Genomic DNA, 24,150 nt, shown 5'->3' on the forward strand with positions numbered 1-24,150 from the left:
GCTGAAAAAACTCTTTTTCTCCAAAAAACGCGCAACAAAAAAATCCTAGAATAACCCGATAAAACTCTCTTGCGGCTCCCACCCGATCCTTAGGCACATAAGCAGGGAAAACTCAAAAAAAACCCCCTCTGCGTTTTCTCCAAAACCCATAGAATAACTTCTAGGGACCCCTCTACCCCCAAGCCTTGAATGCGATAACAGGGGAAATCCTGAAAAAATCCTTATTCTTTTTTCTCCAAAACCAGCCCTCTCACTAGCTACCTCTAAAATTCAGCGCAGAGTCTAAGTTCTACCTCGCTCTTAATCGCACCGAACCGCAGCCAGAGCACAGTTTTTTCCTACTTGTTCCTTCCCTGGGTCAGCAAGCGAATGCTCCATTGCCTAGTTTCAAAATTTGCGCCGGAGACCAACTCCGCCTCCCAGGTGTACCTAACTGCCCCGCTGCCAATCACATAACAACCGGCGGTTCCCCTCGCACCCCGGTTAGCCAATCGCACTCAGCTCGGATTTTTATGATCTCCCACAGAGGTTAAGACTTGCTTTGGTCTCTCACAAGCCATCTGACTTCGGAAGCATGGACAGCTGGCTCTCACTCAGGTTAAATAATTTAACATTTAGGCCTAAATGTAACTCTTCTTTTCTACCGGGGAAAAAAACCCTATGCAAGAGAGATTCCGATTTTGGGGCTATGCCTTCAGCCTAAGAGAGACCAAAATCTTTTTCTATCAGCTAAAAGCAGGTGAAAGTTTTGGCCCGCTGACACCGCGGATCGCTTTTACTTTGTCTGATTGGGGTGTTTTGAGCCTCATCGCTACGCCCGAAGTGGAGAAGAGCATGCGGGAAACGAGCTCGCAGCAACCGCGAACAAGGGATCAACAACAACTGCCGTCGCTTTCCCTATGTGCATATCATTCGGTAAGTGTTAATCTTCCTCTCTAACTACATTTTGCATTTTCCTTTTTACCATTCTGCCAATCCTTTCATTTAAAAAAATATCACAATGGTTTGTAACACGTACAATACACCATCCGTCCATCCATTCGCTTCCGCTTATCCTTTTTTCATGCTCGCGCGGTGCGCTGGAGCCTATCCCACGTACAATACACTTTAAAAATATATATAAGCTCGACTTTAACTCCCGTAAAAGTTTATACATTACATGTCTACATCACCTATCATGACCTCATCAGATATCTCATATCATTTTGTTATTGTTATGTTATGATCCTTTGATATTTTGCTAGTTTGCGTGTTTTAAAACTCTTTTTGTTTTTCTTTATATTTTTAGACTCTGATTTAAGCCAGATGTGTTAACCTGATCCCTGCGAAACACCAGCTCTGCGTGGATTTTGACCGCGAGTGACCGGATGTTGTTTCTGGCCTGAGGTTGCCTGAAATGCCGTGAGGCTCGTTTGAAAGATTGCGCCCGAGACCAACTCCGCCTCCAAGGCGTGCCTACCTTTAGCTGCCACCAGTGAGATATCAGAGCCGGGCTCCACATATCCAATCAGGAGCACGAGCAAGACAGCTTTTGCAGACTCTCCAGAAATATACAAGTCCTTACCAACTGCTCTGCAACCCAATGTTTCTGGTCCCCTCACTAACATCGCTTTTCGAGATATTTTTTATGAACACCCAAAAAGAGACATTTTACCCCCCAGTACAGAAGACTGCATCTGGATCTGAGGGCAGCAGCGGGGACAAATGATCGTAATGAAGCGACGGACATTTCATGGCTGGTCTTAGATAATCGTGAGTTATTGTGTGTTATGGTGAAAAGTACATAGTTTTGCAACAGGCATACAAGCACTGTGGAAAAAGTAATCGTGTTTAAGTCCTCTAAAACTGTTTTTGTGAACACTCTGCTCCCTACGTTATGCTTTAAAAAATGTGATACATGTAATGTGATCACCAAAGAACATGATTTTTTAAACTTTTATTCTTATGCTTTTAAAGTATGTCAGATTATCATAAAACACTTATTTGTATGTTATAATGTTTTTCTTACACCATGTGTAATTGTTATAGACACCTCGTTCATTGTATCAATGTGTAATTATGTATCTTTGATAAATAAATAAAATATTTAATCTTGTATTTGTGTACTTTCTGGTGATTCAATAAAAAATTAGTCACATATCGCTCTGATAAACACAGATGTCTGAAAGAAATGTTTGATGGAACAAAGGAAACAAGTGTCTTGCTGCTAAACTTTTAAGTCACCACGGTTTAAATAAGAAAATGCCACTTGGAAACTAGCATCCCTAAGTCTTTATGTAAAACATGAAAAACTCCATATCAGTGATATCTACAAAGGTGTACTCATTTCTTTGTTATGGTACTTTACTGTTCCAATGAAACAAAAACAAAATCTCATTTTTAAAGTACATTTTTCGGCCATCCTGACCTATTTTCAGGGGCAAGAATGTTGATGTTAGACTGTGTTTTAAATCAGGTTTTTGATCTTAAACTAACTATCACAGCACTGATTTTACTGATTACAGTTGTAATCTCAATTAGAATCCCAAACTGCCTTTTCTCCAGTCAGTGTTATGGTAAAATTTAACTTGTTCTTTTGTGTATTTGCACATGGTCCATCACAGGACCCCTTAGTAAGCTGTACAGCATAAGTTTTCAATTCACTTTTGTCAGAAAAACTTCACAGTATGAGAAGTTACAGCATAGTTTCTCCAAATGTGTGCTTCTTTTTCAGTCAGCGTGCTTTTAGAGCATCTACATTAGCTCATGTAGTAAAAGTACAATCAGTAAGTGTACTTTAACATTTGAGATTCCGAGTGACTCTTGCTTAGATCATGTGAACTATTTCATCAGCCGCCTCGTCTTGTCTTCCGCCTCGCCTGGTCCAGCCGCCTCGTCTTCCGCCTCGCCTGGTCCAGCCACCTCGTCTTCCGCCTCGCCTGGTCCAGCCGCCTTGCCTGGTCCAGCCTCCTTGTCTTCCACCTCGCCTGGTCCAGCCGCCTTGCCTGGTCCAGCCTCCTTGTCTTCCGCCTCGCCTGGTCCAGCCGCCTCGCCTGGTCCAGCCTCCTTGTCTTCCGCCTCGCCTGGTCCAGCCGCCTTGCCTGGTCCAGCCTCCTTGTCTTCCGCCTCGCCTGGTCCAGCCGCCTCGCCTGGTCCAGCCTCCTTGTCTTCCTCCGGTTCCGCAGCTGCCAAGTTGCCCTCTGGTCCTGCCTCGTCTGGTCCTGCGGTTGACTCGCCACTTCCTCGTCCACACCTTGCACGGACCACAGACCACCGTTGCCTTCCCATGGTCGGCCTCCGGATCCCTTTCGCCTGAGTCGCCGCCGGCACAGTCGGCCCTCTGAGCTGTTTCCACGTCGCCGCCGTTGCCATCTGCACGGTCAGCCCCCTGAGCTGTTTCTACGTCGGCGCCGCCGTTGCTTTCCACACGGCCGGCCTCCAGACCAGCTCTGTCACCTGTGAAACCCACCTGGTCGGACCCCCGACCATTTGACTTATGAACTTTTGTGCCAGCGACCACATTGGTCGGCCCCCTGAACTGTTTCTCTGTTGCTGCCGTTGCCGTCCGCATGGTCAGCCCCCTGCACTGTTTCTCTGTTGCCGCCATTGCCGTCCGCACGGTCAGCCCCCTGACTTACTTGCACGTGTCGTTTTTGGACTCCTGGTGCTCCTGTTTTCTTTTGCTTCGACACATCAGAGGTCAGCCAAGGTGAAGCAGCACAAAAAGAGATGCGACAAGTCATCCCGCCAGAGAAGTTCACTTTGAGGTTTGATGACTGGACAAAATGGATAAAGCATCTTGACAGATTTCACATAGCGTATGGATTGGAGACGCAAGCGGACAAAAATCAAGCGAACGCCCTTATCTACATTATGGCTGAGGAGGCAAAGGACATATTGGTATCCTTGCACCTGACTCCCGAGATGATTATGTGACCATTAAAAGGAGGTTGGATGCTCACTTCGTAGCCCGCAGAAACATTATATTTCTGTATGTAATTACTGTAAGAAAAACTGACATTTTGCCAGAATATACAGACATAAAAAACTGTGAAGTCAATACTGCAACAGTTTTAGAGAAAAGCGATACAGATGATGAGGTCGCTTTCTTGGTTTCCCTCGCTGCAGAAACGAAAGAGAGGCCATGGGTAACAGACATAAATGTGGACAAATGTAACATACTCTTTAAAATTGATACTTTGGAGCAGATGTCACAGCGGTCCCAGAAACTTTCTATGCACGGCATCAGTTGGGGAGATTGGATAAGCCCAAGCAGGGCTCTAGACTAGACTTTTTTCCAGGGTTGCACCGGTGCGCCTAACTTTAAAAAAGTTAAGCAACTCTTCTCAGAGTTGCCTGTGTGGCCTCCCAAATGAAACACAGGCGCAGATCAGCCGTTTCTCCTTCTCTGTTCATTTTTGAAAGAGGAGTGAAAGAGGCCATCTATATCCACTGTGAGCGACCATCTTTGAACAGAGGCGGTGGTTTACGACACCAACTGTCTGCCATCTATAATCCAGTTTTGAGTTCCCTCCCCAGACGCCTTAACGCCCACTCACATCCTGGGCCATCTGACCTCAGGAATTCACATGACAAGGTGGGGCCAGGTTTCACAATGAGCTCACCCGAAACCTTGGCTGATTAGGTCCCACACCCGCTTTCACACCTTGGCGCATGTGATTAGAGGATCACCAGGGGGTCCTTTGTCCCTCCTTGGGGGGATACTCCCACTGGGTTTAAATCTGGGACTCTCGGCCATTTGACCTTAGAACTGAAGAAGCTTCTCGGATGAGAGGTGAAATGTCTTCAAGCAACTTAAAGAAGTCCAGACGCTTTTCTTTGCAAACTCCTTTGACTACGATGACCTGGATGAGTGAGAACCTTCACAGACATATTCTCTGTTCATTCTGTCTTCCTCTTTTCAGTCTTTTCTTGGCGCTTAACTCCAAGCATAGCAAATATCAACCTCAGACAGTCCCATCCAGTACTTTCACACAGTCATGTCACTGGTACAGTTCCTAGCTTTGGTTCAGAGCACATGTTCCATCAACGATGGTATTAATACATGCTGCTGGACGCTTCAGTGTTTTAGGTTAGTTGTACTGTCTTTTGCCTGTTGTTAATTCTTCAAGTCCACAGTGTTGCTCTGTCTGTCTTCTGTCTTCAGGAAGAGATTGACCGTCCTATAAGCTTCTTCTCAGGATAAGAACGGGATGAGATGAAATTTTAAGCCAAAACCTGGCCTGTTTGTCGTCCCGATTATGTTAATCTATCATTTTGCCGCTGTACTCATCCAGGAGGTTGAGCCAAGTCCACGGGCACCTGTATTAACACACTAAGACATTTTTTAATATCATTTTAATTAATAGCTCTTAACATTTTCATTCTCTAATTCCTCTGTTTTCATTTTGTAATGTCTCTATTTCAGCCGTTGCTCACACAGTCACTCTCCTTCAAACTGCATGCAGACATTTTCACTTCCTGTCACACACACACACACACACACACACACACACACACACACACACACACACACACACACACACTCTTCACTGGATTTTCATCAATTTATACAGCCTAATCGAACTCTTATTTTATGTTCCCACCCTGTATACCCTCTGTAACTATGCTAATTTTAATATAAAAAGAATGCACCCTCAGCACAAACACACACACACAAAAATACTAAGCTCTTTGCATTTGCAAGCATTCACATCAAAATCCTCAGTGTGGTTAGCAGAATTCTTTTGGCACAAATCTTTAGCACAATTAACAGTTTTTCCACACACATCACAATTCTTTTGGCTCAGCTCTGCAGCACAATTCACACAATCCTTTCAGCAGCATTTTAGCACACTTCACTCAACTTCCTTTAACAAATCTTCTCACACACACACCACACCCTTTTCTATCACACTTTCAAAACAATATGCACTTTGATCATTCATCCAAAGAACAATTTTAGACTTCCTTTATACAGGGTGGGCCATTTATATGGATACACCGTAATAACATGGGAATGGTTGGTGATATTAAAGTCCTGTTTGTGGAACATTAGTATATGTGAAGGGGCAAACTCCTCAAGATGGGTGGTGACCATGGTGGCCATTTAGAAGTGGGCCATCTTGGATACAACTTTTGTTTTTTCAATAGGAAGAAGGCCATGTGACACATCAAACTTATTGGTAATGTCACAAGAAAAACAATGGTGTGCTTGGTTTCAACGTAACTTTTTTCTTTCATGAGTTATTTACAAGTTTCTGACCACTTATAAAATGTGTTCAATGTGCTGCCCATTGTGTTGGCGCCCCCCGTGTGTGGCAGCCTATTACAGCAGCTCTGCTGAGTTTCTGTCATTCTTATCTTTTTTTTTTCTCTCGAAATATTTATAACTAAAGTATTAGCAAATAGACTCTGCAATCATGTTCTACCATTTTGTGCTACTCTTGGTCGTTTTTCTCTGTTTTTTTTTTCTCACTTTTTTCACCCATGTTTGGGGACCCAGTGCAGGGATCCTTTGTTTACAGTAAGGATCAGCTGTTAGCGCTGCGTCCTGCAGCGGTACTGCCGGCGGACAGACTCGACATTCCCAACGAGCTGAGGAAGAAAAGACGGGGGTGTCGTGCTGGGAAGGAGCGCCGTCGCCCGAGAAGGAGACGTTATCGACCATCTCTTCCTTCTGTAATTACTGGAAACGTAAGATCTTTGCCCAATAAGATGGATGAGCTCACGTCGCTAACCTGGTCACAGAGGGAGTATCGGCAATGTAGCATCATGATGCTAATGGAGTCGTGGCTAACACCGCTAACTCTGGACACGAGCGTGACACTACCGGGATTCCAGCTGCTGCGAGTGGACAGGACGAGAGACAGCGGTAAGCGGAAAGGTGGGGGACTGGCAGTGTTTGTGAATGACAGATGGTGTAACCCTGGGCACATCACTGTGAAAGAACAACTCTGCAGCAGAGACATTGAGCTTTTAGCCGTTAGCATGCGTCCGTACTACCTGCCCCGGGAATTCTCGCATGTTATCGCGATAACAGCGTATGTCCCCCCCTCAGCCAACGCGGATGCAGCCTGTGACTCTCTCCACTCTGTGGTCAGCATACTGCAAACACAATCTTCGAGAGCCCTTCTCGTAATATCAGGGGACTTTAATCATGCCTCATTGGACTCCACACTGCCCACCTTCACCCAGTATGTTACCTGCCCAACCAGAGACAATAAAACAGTGGACTTACTGTATGCCAGTGCAGAGGAGGCATACAGTTCATCATCTCTCCCTCCCCTGGGCAGATCTGATCACAACCTGGTGCACCTTGTCCCTGTGTATGAGCCCTTAGTGCGCAGGGAGCCACCAGCCACCCGCACAGTAAAGAGATGGTCGGAGGAGGGCGAGGAGGCTCTTAAGGATTGTATTGAGTCGACTGTGTGGGAGGTGATCTGTGACGACCACGGAGAGGACATCGACAGCCTTACTACATGCATTAGTGACTATATTAATTTCTGTGTGGATAACACCATACCTACCAGGACTGTACAGTGTTTCTCCAACAACAAACCTTGGATTACCCCAGAAATTAAAGCCGTCCTCAAGCAGAAGAGGAGGGCCTTCAAATCCAAAGACAAAGAGGAGTTGAAAAGGGTGCAGAGAGAGCTGAGGGGACTGATAAGGAATGGGAAGGACAGCTACAGGCAGAAGATGGAGAACCAGCTTCAGCAAAACAACGCTGGTGAAGTCTGGAGAGGCCTCAGAACCATCTTGGGCCACAAACATCAGAACTCTCTGCCTGGGACGGATGTGAGGTGGGCAAATGAACTGAATCATTTCTTCAACAGATTTGATTCATCCATGAGGCAGTCTTCAACATCGGCTGCAGACTCACCCACCCCCACTACTGCTGTTCCACCTCTGACACCTCAGACACTTCACACCTCCTCCTCCACCCTGCTCACTCCTCTCCACCCCCAACAACAGCATCCAATACACACTCAACAAAAGGCTCCAGCCTGTCTCTCTCAACCACCCAGGTTAGGAGGGAACTGAGGAGGATTAAAGCCAAGAAGGCAGCAGGCCCAGAGAGCATCAGCTCGAGGGTCATCAGGTCCTGTGTGGGGTGATGGAGCACCTCTTCAACCTGAGCCTGAGGCTGGGGAGAGTCCCACAGCTCTGGAAAACCTCCTGTGTTGTAGCAGTGCCAAAGACTTCACGCCCCAAGGACCTCAACAGCTCCAGGCCTGTGGCTCTAACATCCCACCTGATGAAGACCTGGAGCGGCTGGTCCTGGCTCAGCTTCGGCGCCTGGTGAGCTCATCACTGGACCCACTTCAGTTTGCCTACCAGCCTGGCACTGGAGCGGATGATGCCGTCATTCACCTCCTACATCGTTCCCTTGCTCACCTGGAGACCACTGGGAGCACTGTGAGAATCATGTTCTTTGATTTTTCCAGTGCCTTCAACACTATTCTTCCCTCGGTTCTGAAGGACAAGCTGGAGAACTCGGGAGTGGACCATCACCTCACTACCGGGATTTTGGACTACCTCATTTGATTTGATTTTATTGATTAGCATTCAAATATCTCAGTGAATACAGAATATAGAATAAAGATTACCACAAAGCAAAAAATCATGAGACAAGGCTAATCAAAAGGTATTGGCTGAAGCATTTGCTTATTACGCCAACCCTTTTAACAAAAAATCTTTTGTATGCAGCTCCTGTACAGGGCTCGAAGCAAAGAATAAAACAAAGCAAAGCAAAAACAAACAAACAAACAAACAAACAAAAAAACTTTCCACCTTAGATAACTATATCAAAGCAAAACAATCAAGAGTTTCAGTATTATTATTTTTGCTCTTTTCATTCTTGATTTATATATTTTTCTAATACTCTATTTTTAAACATGTTTTTAAACAAGGAAAATGAACTACACCTTTTTAAATCACTGTCATAACTATTCCACAGGTTAACTCCTCTAACAGAAACACATCTCTGCTTTATGTTTGTCCTTATCTTGTTTTTTTTAAAGACATCTGTTCCCCTTAAGTCATACCGACTCTCTCTGACTTTAAACAGCTTCTGAATACTGCGGCAAAGCAAGTTATTTTGTGCTTTATACATTATCTGTGCCATTTTATATTCGACTAAATCATAAAATTTTAGGGTATTCAGATTAATAAACAAAATGTTAGTTGGTTCTATATAGTTTGATTGATTTATAATTCTTATAGCTCTTTTTTGTAACTTGAAAATAGGAAGAGTGTTTGTTTTATATGCATTACCCCATATCTCCAGACAATAAGTCATATATGGAAGCAACAGAGAACAATAAAGTGTGTATAATGATTTTTTGTTCAGGACATGCTTTGTTTTGTAGAGAATAGCAATGGTTTTTGACATTTTTGTTGTCACATGATTTATATGAGACTTCCAGCTCAGCTTATCAATTATCACTCCAAGAAATTTATTTTCGTACACTCTTTCAATTTCAATTCCATTAACCCTGATTTTAGATACATTTTTCATTTGTCTAGTGCCAAAAATAATCAATTTTGTTTTCTTTATATTTAATCATAACTTATTTACATCAAACCAGTTTTTTAATATATTTAACTCCTTTTCCGCTGTAGTCAGAAGCTGTTCTAGGTCTTCACCTGAGCAATACAGAGTGGTATCATCAGCAAACAATACACATTTTAACAGTTTGGAAACACTACATATGTCATTTATATATAATATGAATAATTTAGGGCCCAGCACAGAGCCCTGAGGAACACCACAAGTTACCTTTAACTGATTAGATTTTACATTATTGATTTCAACATATTGATATCTGTCATCCAGGTAACTTTTCATCCACTTATATGCTATCCCTCTTATGCCATATCGATCTAGTTTATTCATTAATATATAGAATGATCAGTTGTATCAAACGCCTTTTGTAAGTCTATAAAAACACCAACAGTATATTCCTTATTATCTATTGCATTAGATATCCCTTCTACAAGTTCCATCACTGCCATCGAAGTGGACCTTTTCACTCTAAAGCCATATTGGTTATCACTTAGGAGATTATGCTTCTCTATATATTTATCAAGTCTATTAACAAATAACTTTTCTAAAATTTTTGAGAACTGTGGGAGTAGTGATATTGGCCTGTAATTGGTAAACTGACATCTCTCTCCGTTTTTATGGATTGGAATAACTTGCTATTTTCATTTGTGAGGGAAACACACCAGTTCTAAAGGACAGATTACAAATGTATGCGAAAGGTTGCACTATATATTCTATAATACTTTTAACTAACATCATGTCAATACCAAAACAGTCAGTGGACTTTTTATTTTTAAATGTCTTCACAATGTTAATTATTTCTCTATGAGTTACAGCACCAATAAACATGGAGGACACATTCTGAGTAATACGTTTATTTAGGTCGTTATTATTTCTTGACTCTGGAATTTCTTTCTTTCTTTTACAAAGAAATCATTAAATTCATTTACAATGTCTTTAGTTTTATCAAGCACAATATCTTTATCTTTTTTAAAATAGTCTGGATAATTCTTATTTTTTGAGCCCTTTTTGATTATGCTATTTAATATCCTCCATGTTTCTTGTGTGTTACTTCTATTTTGCTCCAATAATGTGTGGTAATATTCTTTCTTACTTGTTGTTATAATATTTACTAATCTATTTTTATATAACTTGTACTTTATCTCAGCATCTTTCGTCCTCTGTTTTATGAATCTCTTATATAGATTATTTTCCTTTTTGCATGCATCTTCTATCCCCTTTGTGATCCATGGCTTATTTGATCTGTGATGCTTTCTAGTGATTTTCATTAAAGGACAATGTTTTTCATATAGTAAAATTACAGTTGATAGGAATGCAAAAAACCTCATCCCAATTGTGTTCCTTTAAGTCCATCTGGAGGGCAGCAATGGCTCTTGTTGTTCTATGTCGTATCATATCAAATGTTTGATTCTTTTTTTTAGTTTTAATCCCAAAATAATTTTGAAAAATTGCAAAAACAGGAAGATGATCGCTTATATCAGTTATAAGAAGTCCACCTACTATTTCATGGTCAATTTTATTTGTGAATATATTATCTATCAATGTAGCTGTATCAATTGTTATTCTACTTGGTTTTATAATTACAGGGAAAAGAGAGTTACTATACATTGTACTGATGAAATCTGTTGTTTTCTGATGTCCGTTTGGGTTTAGCAAATCTATATTAAAATCACCACAAATTATTTGCACTTTTTTATCATTTAGGTTGCTAAACATAGCAGCAAGTTTTTCATTGAATGTCTCAAGGCATGATCCTGGTGTCCTATAGATGCAACTTTTTCAGCTCCTCTACCGGGGCATCTTCACCATCTTTACCTCCGCCAGCTGTTACTCTGGCGTAGGTTCGGTGTTGCATCTCCAGTCCACTTATGACTAAGTCATCCATTCTTGTGTACTGTTCAAGGTCCTCGAGTCGCCGTTCCAAGTCATCTATTTTCTTGTCCTTCTCCTTTATCAAGTTTTTTTAGTTGTTTTATTTCATCCATTAGGTCATGTAGCATACCTTGTTGTTTAGCCACTTTGCTCAGTTCATCAGACATGAAATTAAGTGATTTCCTAATCTCCTCCAACTCCTCTTCAACTCCTGGGTTTGCTTTTTTAGGCGGCATTTTGAAAATGGTGAGATTGGTATTACCTTGTGATGGCCTGTTGAAGTCACTGTCGATTTACTTGTTGGTGCCTTGCTAGAGGAACCTGGGCCCAGTGGTTGCTGGAGGATCCTGGGCCTGGTGGAGCAGGACGATCCTGGGCCTAGCAGCTGCTGGAGGATCCTGGCCTAGCGGCTGCTGGAGGATCCTGGGCCTAGCGGCTGCTGGAGGATCCTGGGCCTGGTGGCTGCTGGTGGATCCTGGGCCTGGTGGCTGCTGGTGGATCCTGGGCCTGGTGGCTGCTGGTGGATCCTGGGCCTGGTGGAGCAGGAGGGTCCTGGGCCTAGTGGCTGCTGGAGGATTCAGGAAGGAAGTTTCTTGCTCTGTGAGCTGAGGTCCAGGCACTGGGGAGGTTAATCCTTGATTGAAAGTCTGTAACATTCCCTCTTCTTTTAACAAGAGTCGGTCGGTGAGGTAGTCACAGTAGACCACAGTATGTGAGGACTCAGGGCTGTGTGTCGGACAGGGTCGTCTGCAGTACGGGGGCCCCACAGGGAATGGTTCTAGCTCCGTTCCTCTTCACCATCTACACTGCAGACTTCTCCCACAACTCCACCCAGTGCTTCCTGCAGAAGTTCTCTGATGACTCTGCAATAGTTGGCAATAGTTGGCCTCATCACTGATGGGGACGACAAGGAGTACAGAGGACTAACCCAAGACTTTGTGGACTGGTGCCAGCTGAACTACCTCCAGATCAATGCCAGTAAAACCAAGGAGCTGGTGGTAGACTTCCGCAGGCACAAGCATCCTCCACTGCAACCACTGAACATCCAAGGTATGGACATCGAGGCTGTGGACAGCTACAGGTACCTTGGTGTTCATCTGAACAACAAACTGAACTGGACTCATAACTCAGACGCCCTCTACAGGAAAGGGCAGAGCACGCTGTGCCTGCTGCGGAGACTCAGGTCGTTTGGAGTGGAGGGCCCACTCCTGAAGACCTTCTATGACTCTGTAGTGGCCTCAGCCATCTTTTACGGTGTGGTCTGCTGGGGTGGCAACATCTCTGTCGGGGACAGGAAGAGACTGAACAGGCTGATCCGAAGGGCCAGCTCTGTTCTAGGATGCCCTCTGGACCCAGTGGAGATGGTGAGTGACAGGAGAACGGTGGCTAAGCATTCATCACTGCTGGACAACATCTCCCACTCCATGCAGGAGACTCTGACAGCACTGAGCAGCTCCTTCAGTGGCAGGCTGCGGCTGCGGTGTGGGACGGAGAGATTTTGCAGGTCTTTCCTCCCCACTGCTGTCAGACTCCACAACAAAGACTTCAACTGATCAAACACACACATCTACACATGTCCAATAATACTAAGTGCAATATTCTTTTTCTGACATAGTTGTATTTTTACTCAGTTCTATAAAGCATTTGCATTCTATTTTTATCCTATTGTATATTTTATTCTATTTATTCTACTGTATATCGTATTTTATTTTATTCTATTCTGTACAGTTGTGTACAGTATTTTATTCTTATTGTATTTTGCTATATAACTTTTGCACTGTCCACTTCCTGCTGTGACAAAACAAATTTCCCACGTGTGGGACTAATAAAGGTTATTCCACCTCATTTCATTTCTGTATTTTATGTATATACGTTTAGATTAGTTATTTAAAGTTGGTTTAAACAGCTTTGTGTATGTATGTGTATGCATGTGTAATGTATATATAGATAAGTGTGTGTGCGTGTGCGTGTGTGTGTGTGTGTGTGAGATTTACATTGCTGTGCTCGAGAGCCACCATCTACCGGAACCAAATTCCTTGTATTTGTCTGCACATATACTTGGCCAATAAAACACGATTCTGATTCTGATTCTTATCTTATCCTATTTTCTGGTGCAAGTCCCGAGGTGTTAATCACCCCTGCTGAGATTTTCACAGGTCGTCAGCTCGATTCTCCTCCAGCTTTTGTTGTGCAAACCACCCATTATCCTTGAGGCCTGGCACATTTGCATTTGCTCACTCAGAGTTGCTCAGATCCAAGCCAGGCCAAACCTCTGTCTTACAACTTTCAGAAATGCCTGCCGTATCTATACAAAATATCCCACACATTGACTGACTTGCAAATATAAAAGACACACATTCACACCTTCCTTGACTCTCAGCACAGATCTTCCATTGTTGCATTGTCGCTGTGTATGTGAGGAAGTGGCATTGCTTGACTACAGCACAGTGCTGTGCATAAAAGCAGACCGACCAGGCAGGAGAATCATTTCTTGTTCGCATTTCTGAGAACGCACATCAGGATGGCCTCCGTATCACTGCCATGCAGGAAGAACCTCTCCGCGCAACAGGCTTTGGCCTTGCTTCAGGAAATGGATGAAGCAGATTCTGATGGAGGAGAGGTTTCATTTGTCCAGCAGTCCACTGATACCTCCTCAGAAGAATCTGAAAAGGAGACCCAACATGCCACCACGGAAGAGGCACCGTGGTACTGGAAAGCCCTGTTTAAGCCACACAGCAAAAGATGGCACTGTGTGGGTTGAGGAGGACACTGGAATGCCCAGTGCAGGAGCAAATCGCTCGTGCTTCACTGCGCAAGCTGGACCCACAGAGTCTGCTAAGGTTTGTCACTGCCATAGTAGATATGATATTTATATAAACCCATTGAGAGTGAGGTTCATGTAAATTTACCATTCTCTATTTGTTTATCTTCCAACAGTGTAAAATTACAAGTGTGCTCCAAAGCTTCATTTGCATGTTAGACATGGGAATGCTGCAGACCATCAGGGAGTGTATGGTCCATCAAGCCCGCAGAACAGAGCAGGACTGGAATTTGTCAATTGTTGAACTGATGACATTCATTTCAATTCTGTTTGTAAGAGCAATCATGTTTCCCGTTGGTGCCATTCTAGATTGCTGGTCAGAAAGATTTCTGATTTCTGACCAGGGCAGAACAGGTGAAAACAGACAAATTTGCGGCAATCTCCGACATCTGGACATGCTTCAACAAGAACTGTGCTAAGAGTTTCACTCCAGGAGAACACATGACCATAGATAAACAGTTGTTCCCTACTAAGGTTCGTTGTCCATTCACACAGTATATCGCAACCAAGCCAGAGAGATTTGGAATCAAGTTCTGGATGGCCACGGACTTAGACACCAAATATGTCTGCAACGCATCTCCTTACTTGGGAAAGGACCCCAGTTGTCAGAAGGGTGAGAGGCTGGCAGAGAACATGGTCATGAAACTGATGGAGCCGTTTTTGGATGATGGGAGAAACGTCACAACGGACAATTTCTTTACTTCACTGTCACTGTCGCACAGACTGCTGCAGCGCAAAAGTCCAGCTTGGACTTCCTCAACTTGCAACAGAAACTGCACAGCGAGAGGTATTCTCCACTTCAGTGCTTAGAAGTGGCCTTTTTACCTGTGCAAATTCACCTGTGCCAAATGCAAGGATGATGGACACTGGGTCTGCAAACGCTGTAAAGTTTGAAACATATTGAAATAAAACAGACTTGTGTACCCATATATTGTGAATGTGTGTCTTTCGTATCGATACAGCAGGAATTTCTGAAGGTTGTAAGACAGAGGTTTGGCCTGCTATATATATAACTAGACTTTATGTGTATTATGTAAGGTGTGGATATATAAATATATGTACAACTCTGTGTATATATGTTTATGGACAGGCATGCAATGTAGTGACAAGGATTGACAAGAACTAATATTGCATATGAGAAATACTGCACATAAAAACTAGCATGGTGTATTGTAGGCTGCAGGTACTTTGTTGTTGAGTCTGACAACGATTGGAAGGAAAGACCATGTCCTTCCCAGTGGCGCAGCTGGTAATGACACCGGTCTTGAAGTGCTTCGAGCGGCTCGTCATGAGACACATCAAGACCCTGCTGCCCCCCTCACTGGACCCACTGCAATTTGCATACCGCCATAACCGCTCAACGGATGACGCCATCTCCACTGCACTCCATCTTGCCCTCACACACTTGGACAAGAAGGACACACATGTTCGAATGCTGTACATAGATTTCAGCTCAGCATTCAACACGATCATCCCCCAACAACTGATCGGAAAGCTGAGCCTGTTAGGCCTGAACACCTCCCTCTGCAACTGGATCCTGGACTTTCTGACCGGAAGGCCTCAGTCAGTACGGATCGGGAACTGCACCTCCAGCACCACCACACTGAGCACTGGGGCCCCACAAGGCTGTGTGCTCAGTCCTCTGCTGTTCACACTGCTGACTCATGACTGTGTAGCAACACACAGTTCAAATCACATCATTAAGTTCGCTGATGACACGACCGTGGTGGGTCTCATTAGCAAGAACGACGAGTCAGCGTACAGAGAGGAAGTGCAGAGGCTAACGGACTGGTGTAAAGACAACAACCTGTCTCTGAATGTTGACAAGACAAAAGAGATGGTTGTTGACTTTAGGAGGACACGAGGCGACCACTCACCGCTGAGCATCAACGGCTCCTCTGTGGAGATCGTTGACAGCACCAAATTCCTGGGCGTCCACCTGGAGAAGGACCTCGGTTGGTCCCTCAACACCAGCTTCCTGCACAAGAAAGCCCAACAGCGTCTCTTCTTCCTGAGAAGACTGAGAAAGGCCCAGCTTCCACCACCGATCCTGACCACCTTCTATAGAGGCACTATTGAGAGCATTCTGAGCAGCTGTATCACTGCCTGGTTTGGGAACTGTGCCATATCGGACCGCAAGACCCTACAGCGGATAGTGGGAACAGCAGAGAAGATCATCGGAGTCTCTCTCCCCTCTATTAAGGACATCTACACCACACGCTGCATCCGCAAAGCCACCAGCATTGTGGCTGATCGGACACACCCCTCTCACACACTCTTCACACTCCTGCCATCTGGAAAAAGGTACCAAAGCATTAGGGCACACACATCCAGACTGTGCAACAGCTTCTTCCCACAAGCCATCCGTCTCCTCAACAAAAAGGAACTGGACTAATACACACACACACACACACACACACACACACACACACACACACACACACACACTCTATCACTCAGCTCAACTCAACTACCTCAAAGCATTGAGACTGGACTTACACATCAATCTGAAAATGCTCTTTTTTGCACAATAATTTTTATGTTTACTGTTCCTGCACTACCTACATACCAAGTATGTTTACGGTTTCTAAAAACATCTTTGCACTACTTACCTAGTTAGAATAGTTAGTTTTAGTTAGTTAGTTTTTGTTAATTTATGTTGTAATTTATGTTAGGTCAGCCTGCCCTGTCTCGAGCTAGCTAGTTTAGTAATTTTCTGTTAATTTATGTTGTAAATTTATGTTGCATGTAGCACCTTGGCCCTGGAGGAACGCTGTTTCGCCTCACTGTGTACAACTGTATATAGCTGAAGTGACAATAAAAGCCAACTTGAACTTGAACTTGAACTTGAACCTTCTCCTGGTTCTCTCCTGTCTCCTGAATCTCTCCTGGTTGGGGGTTGGGGGAGGGTGTGTTTGCACAACAAAAGCAGGAGAACAATGGAGCTGAAGGCCTCTCAGCGGGGTGCTAGGAGGTGTTAGGTTCAGGGGAATTTACGCAAATTTAGGCAGGGCTAGTAAATCTAGTAGTAGGGACTTGCACCAGGAAAAAAAAAGGCTCAGTAATTCTAGTGTTAAAGGGCCATGCCTGTAACACTCTGCCGTCGTATTAAATCATTTTTCGTATAATAATTAAAAAAATATATTTCTTCACATCAATATGCAAGTAGAAGTGACGTGGGCCGCAAATGGCCCGTGGGCCGCGAGTTTGAGACCCCTGCCATAGACAATTGCCTTCAGATGACCCCAAAGATAAAAGTCTAAGGGGATCAGATCGGGAGACCTTGGGGGCCATTCAACTGGCCCACGATGACCAATCCACTTTCCAGGAAACTGTTCATCTAAGAATGCTCGGACCTGGCACCCATAATGTGGTGGTGCACCATCTTGCTGGAAAAACTCAGGGAACGTGCCAGCTTCAGTGCATAAAGAGGGAAACACATACATATGTGTGTGTAAGCACGTAAGATGGCGCCAGTGTTCATGGCAAGCCGTCCCCTCCGGTGTTTTTTGTTGTTTGTCGTCCTTCTCTCTATGTGCTGCCCTGATGTCTCCACGTTACTTGCCTATGATCGTCAAACTCTTTTGAATCTCCGGCCTTTGGACTACCAAACACAAGATTTTAAATGGAGATCTGAAAACCCTCCTCCGCTTTCAAATGACTTTCCTGATTACCTCCGCCACTTACCATCTACCTTCTCTCAAAGGAAATGTTCACGGAGATGGGGTAAACGTGGCGGCATCCGTGTTCGTATCAAGGCCTTTTTAAAGTCCTATGTTGCGACAAATGATCGCTATTCTATAAACATCTTGTCATCTATTCCTGCCCTTCCGGACTATGCTAACTTAAGACTGTTCTGTCATTGCTGGATTCGCCCTGTTGGACCTTATGATTACCTGGACCTCCCAGCTGATCTTCCACCCGCTCGGTGCTGGGTGCGGTCCTCCAGAGGAGGTGCGAATCTCGGCAACCTTCGCCTGCTGCGGCGTTCTCCTACCAGTAACAGTGTGACCACTCTCTGTATGGCCTTGCTAAATACAAGGTCACTGGCGAATAAGACTTTTATTGTAAATGATCTTATCCTATCGTCGGGACTGGCCTTCTTATTCCTGATGGAATCTTGGCTTCACGCCGGCGAACTTTTTCCCTTCTCGGAGCTGCTCCCACCTGACTACGCTTTTATTAGCTCACCCGGGACCACTGGAAGAGGTGGAGGCCTAGCATCAGTTTTTAAAAACAAACTTTGATGTCGGCAGCTGCCACCTCTTCTTACCCCAGTTTCGAGGTGCAGTTATTGGAAGTGAACTGCGTCCCCTCCATCCTCTGCGCTGTGGTGTTTGCCCCCCAAAACTTATCAAGGATTTTCTTCCAGAATTTGCTGATCTACTGGAGAGCCTAGTGCCACGTTATGACCGTATACTAATTGTTGGTGACTTCAACATTCATGTTTGCTGTGAGGACAGTTCGCTAGCTAAGGATTTCCTCACTCTTATTAGCAGCCTCAATCTCACCCAGTGGGTAAGTGAACCAACTCACACCAAAGGTCATATACTTGATTTGGTACTATCTTATATCTGGATATTTGCATCACGGACATAAAGGACTCTGGGATTTCTGATCACTTCCCGGTTTTGTTTAATACAGTAGTGAGCGATGTGGATTTGAACAGTGATGGTCCTGTGCAGCAAATGCGCATGATTAACTCCCAGTCAATTGCCTACTTCACTGATGGTTTCCTTGAGTCTCCCCTCTCTGATGCTAACTGTAATGGGGTTTTATCAGCGGATGAGCTTGCTAACCTCTTTTATACTACATGCGCTGACATTCTTAACTCTGTGGCACCTCTAAGGATTAAACGTGCCAAATCCTCACAACCCTGGCTAAATGATACTACTCGAGCCCTTAGGCGTGAATGTCATCATGCTGAAAGAAAATGGAAGAAAGACAAACTCCACGTTTCTCTGGATATCCTCCATAATTATTTATCTAAGTATCAAAAGTCTGTTAAAGCTGCCAAATCTGCCTTTTTATCTAGCATTATTATGACCAATAGCCACAACCCCCGAGCCCTTTTTAATACTTTTAACTCTGTGGTAAACCCTTGCACTACCACTTATAGGGATCCCCTGCTCTTTGTGATAAATTCTTAAAGTATTTCTCTGAAAAAAATCTCAGCTCTAAGGGCTTCTCATCCATCTCATTCATCAGTTTTAGACCCAGTTCCAGCCTCTGAATGCTTGACTGTCTTTCAACAGTTTGAGCCAGTGTCTTATTCTGCTTTAAAAGATATAATTGATCATCTCAAAATCTCTGGTTCCCCGCATGATATTCTTCCTTCTCATTTCTTTAAGGAAGCTTTACATGTTATTGGTCTTTGTGTCTTATCTCTGCTGAATGCATCATTGTCATTAGGTTGTGTACCGTCTGTCTTTAAGCATGCTGTTGTGCAACCTATTATGAAAAAGAAAAATCTTGACCCTAATGGTCTCGCTAACTACAGGCCGATCTCTAAACTCCCTTTTGTTTCCAAAATATTGGAAAAGGTAGTTCTAAAACAACTAAAGGCCTTTTTAGATGCAAATGGTATTAATAAAAAGTTTCAGTCTGGTTTTAAACCTCGCCACAGCACAGAGACAGCCTTACTTAGAGTTTTTAATGACCTTCTTTTAACTGTTGACTCTGGTCATTCCGTGGTTTTAGTTTTACTTGACTTGACTGCTGCTTTTGACACGGTTAACCACAACATTCAACAATCTATCAAGATTGGAACATGTTGTTGGTCTCAAAGGTACGGTTTTATCTTGGTTTAAATCCTACCTCTCAGAGAGGTTGTTCTCTGCTGCTATGGGGCAACACTCCTCAGCTTCTGCCCCTATTTACTGTGGTGTGCCTCAAGGGTCCGTGCTCGGTCCTGCTCTTTTCTCTTTGTACATGTTGCCGTTGGGATTAATTTTTAGAAAATACAACATCTCCTTTCACTGTTATGCTGATGATATCCAGATTTGTTCACCTTTGAAATCCAATTCTGCTTCTTTGCAACCTCTGTTCAACTGTTTGCATGAAGTTAAAATTTGGTTATCAGATAATTTTCTTACACTGAACAAGAATAAGACCGAAATCATAGTCTTTGGTAGTCACACTCCGCTAGACCAGTTAGATCTCTCGCTCACTGTTAGAAACCTTGGAGTGCTCCTGGATGGCTCTTTTAAACTTGAGAAACAGGTCTCCACTGTGGTAAAAAACAGGTTTTGCCAGTTGCGTCAGATATCTAAAGCAAAGCCATTCCTTCCTTTAAAGGACCTTGAAAAGCTTATCCACGCATTTATCACACCCAGATTGGACTACTGTAACTCCCTCTACTTGGGCCTCCAACACTCTTCTCTTTACCGGCTTCAGTTAATTAAAAATGCAGCTGTGTGTCTTTTAACAGGTACGAGAATCTATGAATGCATAACTCCAATTTTAGCCAAATTACATTGGCTCCCTGTTAAATATCGCATAGATTTCAAAATTCTTTTGTTCACTTTTAAAATTCTGAATAATTTAGCGCCCAGCTATCTTACTGAACTACTCCACTTATACAATCCCAACAGAGCACTTAGATCGTCCAATCACAGGCTCCTAGCACAACCTAGGTCTCGTATAAAGTCGAGAGGTGACCGGGCCTTTGCAACTGTGGCACCTAGACTCTGGAATAACCTCCCTGTTCATATTTGTACTGCAGAGTCTATCCAGTCTTTTAAATCATGTCTTAAAACTTATCTTTTTACTCTGGCTTTTGATTCTAACTACTTGGGTATTCTAGCTTGTTGTTTTGTTACCTATTGTTTGTTGTCCTGTTTTATTGTTTGTTTTAATTGTTTCATGCTTTTACTGACTGTGAAGCACTATGGTCAACATTGTTGTTTTAATATGAGCTATAGCAATAAATTTTGATTTGATTTGATTATGTAGCAATTTCAAATATCCAGTGGCCTTGAGGTTTCCATTGATGAAAAATGGACCCACTATCATTGTACCCCATATACCACACCAAACCATCACTTTTGTTGTTCCAACAGTCTTGGAGGGATCCATCCAATGTGGGTTAGTGTCAGACCAATAGCGGTGGTTTTGTTTGTTAACTTCACCATTCACATAAAAGTTTGCCTCATCACTGAACAAAATCTTCTGCGTGAACTGAGGGTCCTGTTCCAATTTTTGTTTTGCCCATTCTGCGCGCCGATCAGGGTCATCCTCGTTGAGATGCTGCAGTAGCTGGAGTTTGTAAGGGTGCCATTTGTGAGTAGCTAATATCCGATGAAGGGATGTTCGACTAATGCCACTCTCCAGTGACATGCGGCGAGTGCTACACCGTGGGCTCTTGCTGAATGAAGCTAGGACAGCCACTGATATTTCTTCATTAGTGACAGTTTTCTTGCATCCACATTTTAGCAAATCCAACACTGAACCAGCTTCACAAACTTAGCAAGCAGTTTGCTGACTGTAGCATGGGAGATGGGTGGTCTTGTAGGGTGTCTTGCATTGAAATCTGCTGCAATGACCCAGTTACTGCGTTCACCAGATATGAACACGATTTCGATCCGCTCCTCACGTGTTAACCTCTTCGACATGTCAATGATGTGAACAAAGAGAAACTTGTAAATAACTCATGAAAGAATAAAGTTACATTGAAACCAAGCACACCATTGTTTTTCTTGTGACATTACCAATAAGTTTGATGTGTGACATGGCCCTCTTCCTATTGAAAAAACAAAAGTTACATCCAAGATGGCCGACTTCTAAATGGCCACCACCCATCTTGAGGAGTTTGCCCCCTCAGATATACTAATGTGCCACAAACAGGACTTTAACCCTTTAAAGCCAGTCGGAGCCGGCATGCTCCGTTTTGCGTAACTATTTTTAAATCCCGGTAGCACTGCAACCATGTAAGCTAGCGCAATATATTTTTTTTGCATATGAAACCAGAGGAATTGTACTTATATCTTATGCCATCAGCTTGCCCTAGGTCACGGTTTCCTTCCACATATAGCTTTGCAAAAATTGCATAAAAAGCGCTTGCAGCAACAAAAACATAATATTCCAGAAACACGCTTTGCCGATCTGATCAGCTGTTCATAACGCTTCCTACGTCCATCAGCGCGAATTGTCGCATATCCGCCGTGACCTGCCCGAAACCGGAAGTGACGTCATTTTCGCAGAAATGTAGTTTTTTTTTTACCATCAGGGCCTTGTAAGTCTATACTGGTGTTTTTAAAAGTTATGTTTGACTTTCTGACTTTCTGGGATGCTTAGAAGTCAAATTGCACTGCTGGAAATAGTTTATTTTGATGCATATGCTATTTTCTTTGCAAATTTGCATTATAATACTTATTTTCGTTTTTCCTGCAGTATATAAAAATTGGTGTATTTCAAAAATAAAACTATGAAGACACTTAAAATAAATTTCCTGTGGTGGGAAACTATTTTGTGCAACTTTTTTGTATTTACAGTTTTGAGGGATAAGCCTCTTAAATTTCTCTAACTAGAAATATATGTTAAAAAAACAAAAACGATTTTCAGTTTTTTTTGTAGTTTATTGCACTTTTTTGCAATTTATGTAATTACTATGCACTTAATGCATACATATTATTAAACTTTGGGCTATAATGGTTGTATTGGTGTACAGCAACTTGAAATGCTCCCAAAAATGGCACTACAACATGTAAAAATGTAATATAAGCTCTGGCGGACTTGGTTCTATGGTAGGTCTTAAAGGTTAATATCACCAACCATTCCCATGTTATTACGGTGTATCCATATAAATGGCCCACCCTGTACAGGGATTGCAGAATTATTAGGCAAGTTGTATTTTTGAGGAATAATTTTATTATTGAACAACAACCATGTTCTCAATGAACCCAAAAAACTCATTAATATCAAAGCTGAATGTTTTTGGAAGTAGTTTTTAGTTTGTTTTTAGTTTTAGCTATTTTAGGGGGATATCTGTGTGTGCAGGTGACTATTACTGTGCATAATTATTAGGCAACTTAACAAAAAACAAATATATACCCATTTCAATTATTTATTTTTACCAGTGAAACCAATATAACATCTCCACATTCACAAATATACATTTATGACATTCAAAAACAAAACAAAAACAAATCAGCGACCAATATAGCCACCTTTCTTTGCAAGGACACTCAAAAGCCTGCCATCCATGGATTCTGTTAGTGTTTTGATCTGTTCACCATCAACATTGCGTGCAGCAGCAACCACAGCCTCCCAGACACTGTTCAGAGAGGTGTACTGTTTTCCCTCTTTGTAAATCTCACATTTGGTGATGGACCACAGGTTCTCAATGGGGTTCAGATCAGGTGAACAAGGAGGCCATGTCATTAGTTTTTCTTCTTTTATACCCTTTCTTGCCAGCCACACTGTGGAGTACTTGGACGCGTGTGATGGAGCATTGTCCTGCATGAAAATCATGTTTTTCTTGAAGGATGCAGACTTCTTCCTATACCACTGCTTGAAGAAGGTGTCTTCCAGAAACTGGCAGTAGGACTGGGAGTTGAGCTTGACTCCATCCTCAACCCGAAAAGGCCCCACAAGCTCATCTTTGATGATACCAGCCCAAACCAGTACTCCACCTCCACCTTGCTGGCGTCTGAGTGGGACTGGAGCTCTCTGCCCTTTACCAATCCAGCCACGGGCCCATCCATCTGGCCCATCAAGACTCACTCTCATTTCATCAGTCCATAAAACCTTAGAAAAATCAGTCTTGAGATATTTCTTGGCCCAGTCTTGACGTTTCAGCTTGTGTGTCTTGTTCAGTGGTGGTCGTCTTTCAGCCTTTCTTACCTTGGCCATGTCTCTGAGTATTGCACACCTTGTGCTTTTGGGCACTCCAGTGATGTTGCAGCTC

At 43.3% G+C, this 24,150-nt stretch overlaps 1 protein-coding gene across 1 annotated transcript in view; it reads left to right on the forward strand.

Annotated features, from left to right (window-relative positions):
• LOC109196955 (polymeric immunoglobulin receptor-like) overlaps positions 1–24,150 on the forward strand; it is a 73,507-nt gene that overhangs the window by 5,335 nt on the left and 44,022 nt on the right. The window lies entirely within an intron of this gene.

This window comes from Oreochromis niloticus, linkage group LG3, assembly GCF_001858045.2.
Source record: "Oreochromis niloticus isolate F11D_XX linkage group LG3, O_niloticus_UMD_NMBU, whole genome shotgun sequence".
NCBI classification, from domain to species: Eukaryota; Metazoa; Chordata; class Actinopteri; order Cichliformes; family Cichlidae; genus Oreochromis; species Oreochromis niloticus.